This window comes from Zootoca vivipara, chromosome 2, assembly GCF_965207765.1.
Source record: "Zootoca vivipara chromosome 2, rZooViv2.hap1.1, whole genome shotgun sequence".
Taxonomy (NCBI): Eukaryota; Metazoa; Chordata; class Lepidosauria; order Squamata; family Lacertidae; genus Zootoca; species Zootoca vivipara.
In genome coordinates this window covers 14,051,758-14,065,610 of record NC_142584.1, presented here as the reverse complement: position 1 = coordinate 14,065,610, position 13,853 = coordinate 14,051,758, and the positions used below count along the sequence as shown (strand labels likewise).

General features: G+C 40.7%; 1 protein-coding gene across 4 annotated transcripts in view; it reads right to left on the bottom strand.

Moving 5' to 3' along the window:
• The window catches only part of DIP2B (DIP2 acetate--CoA ligase B (putative)), a 173,102-nt gene that overhangs the window by 103,093 nt on the left and 56,156 nt on the right, over positions 1-13,853 (bottom strand). The window lies entirely within an intron of this gene.

Sequence of the window (13,853 nt, the reverse complement as noted above, 5' to 3'; positions counted from 1 at the left end):
TCTAACTTAGGGTGGAGGTATATGATTAACCTACAAACTGTCTTCTCTGTGAATAGTTTAAGGAGTTAAAAAAATGACAGGCTCAAAAAATTTCCTACCCCTTTGTAATCAGTGTCTTCTATCATTCATTGTGCACAATGCTAAAAAAAATGCAGACAAATGACTAAACATTTATCTGCAAATCTGGCTCAAGTGAAATGGTGCATCGGTCTGACTCCTTCTTACAAGGAATTTTATCCATTTTGTCAGCAGGAGAGCAAATTAAACCTTGAGCTAGTCAGCACCACTCAGCCTAATCTACCTCCCAGGCTCATACCAAGAATAAAATTGGATAGTCCTATGTATGTCACCTGACACTCTTAGGAAAAAGATTATGATACAAGGTATCATAAAGTTATCCAATTTATTACTAGTATCACAATATTAGGCAAAAAAAAATCACTTTAACCACAGAGCGACTTTAATCCTAGCTTGCTCCTCTGCTCATATTCGAGGTGGGAGCACAATTCCCACCCATTCCTTGCTCTCTCTGCAACTTGCTGTATTATATCTCCCACTGTTCCCAAGGGTCTCCCAACCCAAAGGGGAAGATTTTAGGGGGCTGCAGAGAGAACAGGAGCAGGGAAAAAACTATTCTGCGAAGTCCATCCATAGCTGCCAAGTTTTCCCTTTTCTCGCGAGGAAGCCTATTCAGCATAAAGGAATTTCCCTTAAAAAAAGGGAGAACTTGGCAGCTATGAGTCCATCCCTTCACAGAAGGAAAGTTTGGATCCGAGTCAATGTCTACTATTAGGTCCAGTCATGACAGACTCTGGGGTTGTGGCACTCATCTCGCTTTATTGGCCGAGGGAGCTGGCGTACAGCTTCCAGGTCATGTGGCCAGCATGACAAAGCCGCTTCTGGCAAACCAGAGCAGCACACGGAAACGTCGTTTACCTTCGCGCTTGGAGCGGTACCTATTTATCTACGTGCACTTTGACACGCTTTTGAACTGCTTTTGAACTGCTAGGTTGGCAGGAGCTGGGACCAAGCAATGGGAGCTCACCCCGTCGCGGGGATTCGAACCGCCAACCTTCTGATCGGCAAGCCCTAGGCTCTGTGGTTTAACCCACAGCGCCACCCGCACTCTACATGATATCCAAACATTTGTCAAGTCATGAGTGTTGGTGAAAAATAAATTAAGAAAAATATTTTGCATCAATATCTATTTTATTTTATTTTTTTTAAATCCCAGCTTTTTCTTCATGTGCCTCCTCCACATGAGGTTTGGAAGGTGGCAAGATGAGAAGGGGTCTTCTCTGTTGTAGTTCCCTGTTTGTGGAATGCTCTCCCTAAGGAAGTTCACCTGGTGCCTTCATTACAATTTTTTTTAGGTGCCGGGTGAAAACGTTCCTCTTCAACCAGGCCTTTGGCTGATTGAATATTCTACAGCCTTTTTAAATGTGTGCGTGGGAAGAGGGGGGGGTATTGTTTTGCTGTGTCGTTTTACATACTTGTTTTTATCCTGTATTTTATTCTGTGAACTGCCCTGAGGTCTTATGATAAAGGGCGGCATATCAATCTAATAAATCTAATAAATAAATAATAAATTTTGAAAAAAGGGAAACACATGCAGTACCATTTTTGAGAAAAGCAGGACTTTGATCAGCAAAATTAACTTAAAAATTAAGGACTCTGGTAAAACTTATCCTAACAACAACTCTGCATAAAAGATCAAATGGACCTTGTAAACTAGACCATTCACTGCTATTAAAAGAGAACCCAGAAATATATCTGTTCCAACTATAAGCATGCCAGAATTCTGCTCACATCACCCAAGTTTATGTCATATACAGTTCAGCCTCTGGCTCTAAGAGGAATTACATACATTAAGTTCTATCTTGGGGTGTAAAGACGGACAGAATAGAGGCTATAATTCTGGGACACAATTTGTAATTTGGATTGGAGCCAAGAGAATAGAAAAACAAAGGCAAGCAAATATATATATTTGCCAAAGTATATAAAAGATCAAGAAAAGAGGCAGATGGGAAGGAACAAAATTCAGATATATGTGATGAATGTAAAATATTCTCAGTCTCATGGCAAACAATGAGGAGGATTTAACAGTTATAAAACTATTAGTGCCAAATTACAGTAATCCAATTTCCTAGATATTAGAATTCACTCCATTATAGCAGCACAGGGTCCAAAACCCACTAACTTCCTTTTATTTACAAGTACCGGTATGCTTTTAAGGCATTTTTTTTATTAAAAACAACAACCCTGTAAATCTCTTATTATATCCTTTGCATTCTTTCACGGTTAATCCAGCTTGATGTGACTCAGTGGGAGAGTCACAGCAGATATATTCCTATACAGTATCATGGTTCAAATTCTAGTACAGTGGTACCTTGGGTTACAGGCGCTTCAGGTTACAGACTCCGTTAACCCAGAAATAGTACCTTGGGTTAAGAACTTTGCTTCAGGATGAGAACAGAAATTGCGTGGTGGCGGTGCAACCCAAGGTACCACTGTACAGTCAAGGGCAGGATAGACATGGGCAAACTACGAAGGCCATCTGCAAGCAAAATGGACTTCTGCTTGCATAAGATCCCTCCCTCCTCTCCTCCACCCTGCAGGCCTCCACGTATTGGGGCTCGTTCAGCTGTAGGTCAGCACAGGGACTCAGAGTTGAGCAGTAAAGTTAATTATTTATTAAAGGAAACAGAATACAGAGAACCCTGCTGTAAGACTGGCCCCAGTAAAACAATTGCCAGAACTGACGATCTGTGCCTCTTACTTCCCCCTAAGTCTCCTCCCCGTCCAGCTGTTTTCCCAGCCATATTAAACTCCATTAGGGGAAGCTGCCTTGCACTCTCTGAGCAGCTACATACAAGGCTCTTCATGCCCTTGGAGACAAGGAAGAAGGGAAGCTGAATAAAGCAGGCAGGGTCCTGTGAATCTGTTGCAGTCTCAGTCCCCTCCTCCGCCTCAGCTGCCTCTCCTACGTCTGCAGTGCTTTCTGCCTCTTCTTCCTCTCTCTCACTCCAACCATTCTGCCCCTGCTTTATCTCATATCCTGTCTTCCGTGTCCCACCACCACTTCCCTGGCTCTGAGCCTTCCTCTTCTGAGGCTTCTGTAGGGGGTTCTCTGGCTGGAATTTTGCACCACTCCTCATCAACCAGCCAGTCCATGACACCATGCAACTCCCAAATCTGCTCTGCGTACAGAATGGGAAGTCTCAGTGAGAAAGCAAGAGTACCCCTGTGCAAGACTAGATATTGCCCAATATACATTGCAGCACCACATATGAAAAGTATTTTTACAATAATCATTCGCCAATATACATACAGAACTACGGCACCCTCCCCCTAAATACCCCCAAAATAAAAGTATAATTGATTTAAGTCGGCACTGGATGTTCTTTTGAAAAATCAGGCTTTAATTAGACTTTGGCCACCTCTGGCTGTTAACGGCAAACCATTAACTATGGTTCAGCAAGCTCACAAGCTGTGTGAGAGTGCTTGCAGCCTGAGCACTCCTGCTTCACTGCTCCCTTAGTTGAACAAACCATGGAGGACTGGCTTACTGTTGCATCTGAACTAGAGTTCATGGTTTGTTCTCCCAAATATGCCATGTGCAGGAAGCCAAGAGCAACCTGGCTTCAGATCTTGGTTTGCCTGAAGAGAAACAAACCAAGTGTGCTGGTTCAGATGCTAAACGATTTCATGGTTTCCTCACTCAGCTAAAGAAATAGCAAAGTGGGAGAGTGGAAAATGCTCAGAATAATTTGTTGAACCATAGCTGATGGCTTAGCATTACAGTCATACCTCGATTTAAGTACGCCTCGGTTTGAGTATTTTCAGTTTAAGTACTCCGCGGACCCGTCTGGAATGGATTAATCCACTTTCCATTACTTTCAATGGGAAAGTTCGCTTCAGGTTAAGTACGCTTCAGGTTAAGTACAGACTTCCGGAACCAATTGTGTTTGTAAACAGAGGTACCACTGTACATCTGATCGTGTCTACTGAATCATCAAACAAAAATAAACTAAGTGTGCTACCAGTGGAAGCATATTCCAAGTATGGGACCACACCGCATAGAAGGTGTCATGTCCTCACAACTTTAGAAGTCTTCACCTCCATACAAGCTGGGACACGGAGTAGTACTTTCCTTGCATATTTAAGTACCTAGGTGGAAATGTATGAGAAAGAGGAACTCCCAAAAGCTCATAGGCTCCAGGTCATGAAGGTCGTGAAGGGCTTTAAAAGTAATCATCAGCACTTTGAGCTGGTTCGAGAAGCAGTTGGTGCAGTTGGGCCACAATAAGATAAGTACAGCATGTCCCCTGTAGTCTATCGCTGCAATAATGCAAGCCACAGCTTTCTGTGCTAATTGCAGCTTCTGAACAGGCCTCAAAGAAGAGAATTGCAGGAGTCAATATATGAGGTTATTCAAACACAGGCAAGTGAGGATAGTTCCTTGTCAGAGAGATACAGACACAGGATGGCTCACTATCTGAAGATGGTGTTAAGTAAGGTGCCCCATGTCACTTCCTCCACTTGTAAATCCAGTGGCAAGGTTTAGAATACTCCACATCTCCACATCAAATCTGTAGTACCCAGGAAGGACTTTTTCAGAAGTGGATGAATCACTGCTTCCTGTAACCTCTCCAGAAATTTATTACCCCAGGTGTGAAAAGTGCATTGTGCCTGGGCTGAGCATGCCAACATGCACTAAATCACCAAAAGTTTTGACTCTGTTTCCACATCCTATCCAGTGTCATTTCCGAAATGCAGGCCTCAATAAGAACTATTGCATGCCTGTTGGTAACATGTTGGACCGGATCTGTGAGGTTTAAGTGCCATCTTTGCCATCCACCCATTGTGTGCTCTTGTACAAGTCACTACTTTTCTAGAGTCTGTTCTCCACTGCAGAAAGGGAACCATCGCAAACCCCATGAGATGTTGCGTGGGTGGAAACAGACTACAGGCCGCTTGGTTCATTTAAAATGCTTTAGAACTAGATTAGCAGTAGCAATCACCGCTGTCTAACTGCAGGAGAAACATGCAGATTACCCTGGGGTGCACATTGTTTAAATGCCCACACCTAGCCATTTTGCCACAGGGTTAACTTCTGGGTAGCAACTGATGAGTCACAAGCAATTAAACTAGAGCCAAAATGCTGCAGTCAGAGGAGCCAACATGTCCAGGCTTAACATGAGCCTGCATGTGAACACACAAATGCTCTGCAACTTAAAGAGCTGCTTTTCCACAACTGGAGCCAAAAATCCTTTCTAAACAGTGGTGTTCAATCCGTGTAAGGTGGTAACACCAGTTAATCCTGCTGTGCTTGCACAATGAGACCCTTTCAACTCCCCACTCCCCCATGTCCCCATAGAATTAGAACACTGAATCATTTACTGTCTAACAAAGGCATAATTGCAACAATAGAGAAATTACAGAAAAGGATCACGTACAGGCTGAAGCGCTCCGCAAAGACAAAAGGCTCCAAACACACCAGTGTTGGGGACAACATACCTGTGGTACTAAAAGGATCAGCTGCTGTTCAGGAAAAATAATAATAAAAATCACATTTTAGAGATGTGCTGCAGCTGCTTTCTGTGTGGAAGAGATCTGTCGGTCACAAAGGATGGTTTGACCACACTAAGCAGAGCTTCCCATCTTCCATGGTGACACCAAAATCTCTCATGGAACACAGGCAATACATTTTTCATAGCTCTGGCTTTCTAGGTGTTATGGATGATCTACCTGCTAAGGGTGAAAAGGATTGTCTTCTACACATAACTAATTGCACAATTATTTAAGAACTCGAGTAGCAGGTTTGATATGCACACTAAGCAAGTTTATGCAACATAAGCAAGTTTAGTTCAGCACGGAATTTTACTTTCTTCGGAGATAATATGAGTTTCCTTGGTGCAAAAGTTATACCTATTTCAATATTCTGAACCAGATAATAAAGCAGCCTGTCTGAAGCAACAAAATCTTTTAACACCATCTCACACAGAACATCGACGGAGAACGCTTCTTACACTGGCATTATAAAATTATAAAATGTGAAGTCTAGGTTTGTGAGTCACTCAAACAAGTATCAGTTTATGTGCCATAAAAATATAAAGTTTCTGGTTGTGGCAAACACAGGAAGAGCAGGGGAAAAGAAACTTCTCTTTTTAAATGTTGTGGTCTTTTCTGGACAGGTCACACAGTTTGCAACCCTGACTAATGATTTTTCAGAACTTCAGGCTAATGACCTCACTCTAACCTCTAATTTCGAAAAGTTACTGAGATCTCACATTCATCAACACCAGCAATCATGACTCCATTGTCTTTGCAATGTAACGTAGAAGTAATATCCATAGGATTTTGCATTGAGAATTTTTAACAAGGCCAGCAGAGGGAGCGCCATAGGCACACACTTCACTAAGTTAGACTACATAAGGCACCTGAATTTGTTTCGGGTACTTAGGACTAGTGGTTAATCATATGCTGCCCACTCATAACAACTGTATTTGAACTGGACCAAAACACAAGGGATGATACTCCAATGTTAAGTCATACTCTGAGTCGACCATCAAACTCAATAGACTTGATGATTTCAGTGGGTCTAAATCTCTGTATGACTTAGTTGAGTATCACCCAATATGTTAAGGCACCTGGAGTAAATACACTAACAAAATCAGTTGAAAAAGCAACGCAAAGTTGTAAACCATGTTTCAGAAACACCAGTTTGCTAGCAAGATAATAAACAGGCAGGAAAGTAGTAATTGGTCAAACGAAGAATAACTAACACTTTGGTGAAGGCTCAATCTTGATATGCGGTATATGCTCTCCCCTCGAGGTATTTTTCATCAATAAGTGAAGAAAATTAGGCCGTATGGTTTACCAGATACTAGGTTTGATGTTTAAGACCATTAACAACATAGCACTAATACCCCCTTTCTCAGTTATATTCATGGTCACTAGAGCAAGGGTGAGCCAGGACTCATTTCCAGCTCAGAACAAATGGCTACCTGCCCTAAAAAAAAAAATGGGAGGGAGGAGAGAAATACATTAATGCAATGTCTGACAAAATATTGACTAGAGGAAGAGAGAATAGAGCAAAACATAATATTTATTTCCACAATTTCCCTTCAAAAGTTTAATCAGCCTCACTTTGGGATAATAAATGGGAATGGGGAACAGGAACGTGCCTTTCCCAGAGCCTCTTCATTAGCTTCCTATATTGTGTTGAAAACAGTATTAAACAAATAAATTCTTTTTTATTTTTCAAAAATATCAAAGTAAAGCAAAGTCCCTTTAGGCTAGACTTATGCAAGCACTTGTTCAACTGCCTATTTAATGACAGAGCCCCACTAATGACAGGGGTAATAAATAAATAAATAAATAAATCAGAAAATATAATACAAACAAGTTTAAGCGCTTCAGATCATAGCTTTTTAAAGAATTGTTAGCTGTAGACACCAAAACTAGATTAGGCAACAAACTCAATTTATGTAAAAAAATAAATAACCCAATAGTACGCATTTACCATTGGCTTAAGCAAGCTTCTCATTAATAAAATTATACCAGCTTCAGCTGTTAAGCTATGATGAAGAATCGTTAGCCAAACAATCTCAAACTAGAAAAACCATTGCAAAGTTTCAGTAAATGGACTGTCCTTGATTCACCCCACTGTGCTCTGGCATTACAGAACAGTAATCTTGGAGGCTATGAAGAGCTGCATCACTTAACTGGGTGACACAAGGACAATACTTCAACTTCACCCCAGAATGCCTTGCATGAGTTTCAGCGCAGGTGAGACAGACCCTAAGAAACCCAAAGTGAACCAAATCAAAAAAGAAATCAAGGAGGTTATGTCATTTTAAATATTTCCAGGCTTTTTTTTAGCAACAGAATTAAGAGGATGCCCATATTTAGCAGTATTAAAATTAGACATAATTTAACTACCACATTAGAAATCTTGGAAATAAATAGAAATGAGTCACAGTTCTAACAAGTAAAACACAGGACATTTAGTCATATATAGTTTATACCACAACTTCTCCAAATAATTGGAGCTAATCCTAGATTGGCTTTCCTGTGGGAAGCCCAAATTCTGTTTTGGTGATTTTATACAAACTGGATAGGCTTGCTGTAGAATGCTAGAACAAAATTAACTAGAATCTATTTTTAACAGCCAGACATCTTTAAAACATAATTGTAAGTTATTTCTTAAGAAAGGGGGAAAATAAAGGGACGGCAAGCAGTAGGGAGTGTATTGAAAGGGAATATATGCATATATAGTATGTTCAAAACACATCATGTATCACCTTGAGTCATTGTTAATTTTCCTACTGCTAGTAAAATGAAATAATCTGTTTGCAGCAACCCTAAAAACAACCTGCTACACTCCCATGAGTCAGTTACTTTTGAGAAAGTGCCTCAACCTTGGGAAATTTATCCAAAGCTATGACTACATAATGCAAACAAAACTTGCTTTTTAAACTTCCAGTGGAAGAATAGTCAGACAGTCCTGACTTGTCAGCAAGCTTCACCTACAGAGCTCCAGTTAGGCAAGCAGAAAGTTGTTAGTGATTATAGCTTTACTAACTTGAAACTATTCTATTGCAATAAACAAATGAAGAAATGCATTTCAGGGCTGCATAATTTAATTCGCTTATATATGCTATTACTTATTTGAGGCAAGGTTTTTTTTTAACGCATAAAGCAACGCCAGTTATCTTTGTACCCAAGTAACAAAAAGTATATCACTTCTTCCTCCTGTCTGACACCAGTCAGTGAGGTTAACAACATGTAGGTGCAAAATAATTAATCCACAATGCAAAGCTTTGCTAACTCCTCCATTTTAGGACAATAAAAGCTCTAGTTTATGCTGAACAATCTACTCTAATGGGATATTAAAAGGCTGATTTCATTACCCATCTTGTTAGGAGAGGTATTTCGGTAGCAGGTTTGCAGCTCTTGTCTCCAAGGAAACAAGCTCACTAATAAGTAAGATTTGTCCCAGATTAGCTAAAGCAAACTGAAGTGAGCCAGAATAAAAATGTTGTAAATTAAGAGGGATTTATTTGTGATTACTTATATATTATCTGTATATTATCTTGTTACAAAATATACATGAGTAAATTATAAGGTGCAATATATATTCATGTTGATTGCTTTGTTATACAGTATACAACTGCTGTAAGATACCAGATAAGGGAATTATGCTGTAATGTTAATACAGTGGTACCTCGGTTTATGAACACAATTGGTTCCGGAAGTCTGTTCATAAACTGAAGCATTCATAAACTGAAGCGAACTTTTCCACTGAAAGTAATGGAAAGTGGATTAATCTGTACCAGACGGTCCGCGGAGTACTTAAACTGAAGCGTCCATAAACTGAAGCGAACTTTCCCATTGAAAGTAATGGAAAGTGGATTAATCCGTTCCAGATGGGTCCGCGGAGTACTCAACCTGAAGCGTACTTAACCCGAAGCATGGGTGTCATTGGTTTCGGAAGTCTGTTGATAAACTGAAGCGTTCATAAAGTGAAGCGAACTTTCCCATTGAAAGTAATGGAAAGTGAATTAATCCGTTCCAGATGGGTCCGCGGCGTTCGTAAACCGAAAATTCATAAACCGAGGTGTTCATAAACCGAGGCTCCACTGTACATACATACATACATACATACATACATACATACATACATACATTTTTAAAATGTTGCGGTACCAGTCTAAACATATGCAAACATGAACTGGTAATCTTAAAGCTGGTATTCATATGCAAACCATATGCTCTGTTGTTGCTCTTTCAACAGGACGTTGGGTAAAGTGTGGGATCTGCAGCAATATATTTTTCTCAGAGCATACTTGGTCATAAGACCTTCTTCAAGAGCTCTAACAAGTAACAAGGCTAACAGCAAAAGTAGCTCTTGGGGGGGGGGGGAGCCAGTCCTGGAAGAGTACAGTACTGCTCAGGTTCTCAAGAAAAAGAAGAAGTAAAGGCCACCATTTCCCAGAAACAAAGTGAGCAAATGGTTCTTCAAATGAACTTCCCTCCACCTAAAAGCTAAACTACTGTTGTATTTAATCAACTCTTCTGAAAAAGTTTGGTTGTAGTCTGCTAAAGCTTTTAAAATTGCTACTGAATTAAAAGTTACCTCTAATAACCCTGTTAAATTTTTGATCTTCTTACTGCCTTTAACCAATGTCAACAGTGCAAGATCACTAAAATCTGTTCTTTGCAACTACTGTGCTACAAAATGCGAAATCATAAATGCATATATAGCAAATTCATCTTACGCACAAACAAAAAGCTATCTTAAGAACTATTTGATGAGTAAAACTGTTATAGGGATGCGCTTTCCGAAGATCCGCAGGAAAGAATATTAGTGTTCAAATTATTACTTTCACAATTCTAAAACCCTGGGCTTTCACCCAAATGTTGAGCAGCAAAGGAGGTTGTAAGGTTGTACTTTGGAGAGGGTCCCATCGCTCAGTGGCAGAATTCATGTTTGCACACAGAAGGCCCCACATTCAATCTCCGGTCTAATCCTTGGCATCACCAGGTATGAGAGGAGCAGGAGATGCCAGAACTCAAACTAATAGACTTTGAATCAGTGTGAAGCTGCCCTGTGTGGTGAGATACCTGACATCACCTCCATCCATTGCCAGTCACAACTGTGGCCCAGCCAGGAACAGATGGAAGCTCTGCCATGTAGCCCTGCTGACTGACCACATCAGGCAGCAATACTGTTAGGTTCAAGACCTAACACCCCCCACTCTTGGGTAGGGAGACCCTGATGTTATAGGCCAAGGTGGACCAAGGGTATGACACAATATAAGGCAGCTTCATGTGTTCATAACGTCATTCTAATATTATAATGATGAAAACTGAATTAACTGTGAAGTGAACAAAGACCTCTCCAATTCAAGTTCTCTTAAAACAGGCATGTCCAAAGTCTGTTCCGGGGGCCTAATTTGGCCCGCCGGTCAGTTTAATCTGGCCCCTGTGGCAGTTCATTTCCTGGGGTAAAAAAAAAAACAAAGCTCAACAACTTCAATCCTAAAAAAAAGCTCAACAACTTTGGGGTAAAATCATTAAAAAAGATCAACAACTTCAATCCTCAACTTTGGTTGGCCCTTTGGTTGGCCCTCACAGCCCTTCACTTCATCAAATCTGGCTCTCTTTGAAAAAAAGTTTGGACACCACTGTCTTAAAGCGTTTTCCATTCACACAATAACATGCATATCCTGCCCTCTGTGACATACTGTAGACGGGACCGCCACAATCAATAACACATATTTCAAAAGGTTGGGCACACTAAATATATAATGACCTCCAATTGGCTTTTTGTCGTCGAAACACATTGCAGACATCTGTTCTCCCTGGAGACCTAGAGATGTGACGATAGACTGCTTTGCCTCTTTTCTTTTGGCAAATGTTTTGTGCCACTGGGGAGGTGGAAATTCTGCATTGATTTGCTATGGATGTTTGTATGTGACGCCAATAAAAGGTTTGATGGTGAAATATACAATGTATATGAAATATACTATGGGACTTCCCTCCACGAATTTAATCTCACTAAGCAATAACACTTCAGTGCAGATAATACCTTCTTGGAGTCCAGGCTACCTCTCTCTCCCCCCCCCCCCAAATTTCCAGTCCACATCATTCCATACATCTCAACTGTCCCAACATTGGGACATCCCATTTTTCATGCAAGAGCATGGTGCCCAAAATCACGTTAGTCTAAGTGAAAACTGTTTTAACAAGGTTCGGCACAACAACAAAGGTGTCACCAAATGCTGTTCCACACCCATCCTACCATGCTCCTTTTGGGGCAGGAAGCAATTTCTCCAGTGTAGGCGGAGGTTGCTGTGACCCAATTTCAAAAGCAAAACTTGATCAACAGTTCCTGAATCCTTCTGCACTGCTGCTCATCTACACTTGACCACCTGCAAATGCCAACCCCTTTACCAGGAGCACTGGAATAAGAAAGATTAACAAAAGCGTGATTGTGCTACGCCTTTTGTTCACTTCTATCACTCACCGGTTCAGGCTCCAGGGCCTGCAGCATTAACAATAGAGCCTTGTGATGCTTTAATATATCGAAGAGAAACCAGGCATCAAGAGTGTTCATCAAATCTCAAACTGGGCAGCATACAAACTTGCTTTATAAGCAGTAGAAGCATAGCCAGGTGCAGCATACAATTCCTGGATCTGTCTTGTCTCCAGTTTATGGGAGAGTTATGGTGTTTTTTTCTTTCAAAAAATCACATTGGCTGAGAGTTGTCCTTTGTACAGTTGATAGTGTTATGCCACAGAGTATATTGTACCCCAAGATGCTAAATATACACGCCATGCTATGTGGTTTAACGCTCAAGTACTACACAAATGTATCTGCCGTATGTTCCAACTGGGCTTGTGCATGTGAGAATGAGGAAGACACCAACAAATAAAAAGCAGGATGAGGCTATGCAGAAAAAGAGGTGAGGTTACCCTACTACTGTGAATTTTATGAGACAGGCTGCCATTCATTTTGGGGGGGAGGGCATGTACTTTAGGCAGTGGTGAGGGAGTGGATTTCCCCCCCCCCCAGAGCTATATTCTTCTGTGGAAACTTTTCTGCTTTGTAAGGTTATTAGTAACAAAGTATTTAGCTTTGTTTACTAAATACATCTAAAATAAACATGCAAAGTTGGCTTGCTCCAAGACATCAAAACATTTCCAATGCAAACAGATTTTTTCTGATGCAAACTACCCTATGCAAATTATCGTAATTTGCACATGGATTTTTCCCCAATGCAAGATTTTCTGGAAAACCCACATCACTGACTTTAGGACAACTTACATGCTAATAATAATAATAAACTCCAGAGGGGGTACATTGTACACACCTTATGCACAGGACATAGGAGCAGCCTTGCTGAATCACACCAAAGGCCTGTCTACTCCAACATCCTGATTTTCATAGTTTTTAAGCAGATGCCTATGGAAAGCAGAAGTAGGACATGTGTGCAACAGCCCTTTCTCCCTGTCCCAGTGGACTGGTATTCCGAGGTATAATGCCTGACCTTGAAAGCAGCATATAGCCAGCACAGCTAGTTCCCATTAATAGCCTTATCCTCCCATGAATTTGTTGAAACCCCCTATAAGAACAAAAATGTATCTGCAAAGCACACACATTTGCTACTAAATGATATTGTTGTTTTTCCTAAAATGTAACGTTTCTTTAAAAACTGGCAACATTGAGAGAACATGAAAATCATGGTATCGAGGAAAACACTGCCCCACAAAACTTTTGAAGGATCAATAGATAGGATGACAGAAGGAAAGAAAAGTACCGTATCTGGTGATATATGAGGGTGGTTCGTGACACATGCTCTGAATACTGGCGTATTTTGCAGAATCTGGGTTACATGCTTTCCAACATCTCTGTGCAGGCAGCATTATATTATTATTATTATATCCCACCTTTTTCTCAGGGTGGCTTACAGATTTAAAGATTCCACTTTTTAAATGAAAAGCTGAACTTCTCAGGATCCTTCAATAACACACAGTTTCTAAATCAGGTCAGATATATAAATCTTGTGTAAAAGACTGAAGATTACCAGTTCCAACACTTGATAATATACACCTGGAAATCTACCAAAACTATACAACTGAAAAATGAACCTGAAACAAACAAACAAACAAAAAGACACACAGTGGTTAATACGTGAAAGGTAGCATAACATGTTGTAAGTCAGTTGTCCGTGACAGTGGGCAGAAATATATATAGGACTTTTCATCACAGGCATACACGACTTCCAGCAGATTTCACATCCCATTAGGGTGCAGAGCAGCTTGGCAGGAGGCACTATGCC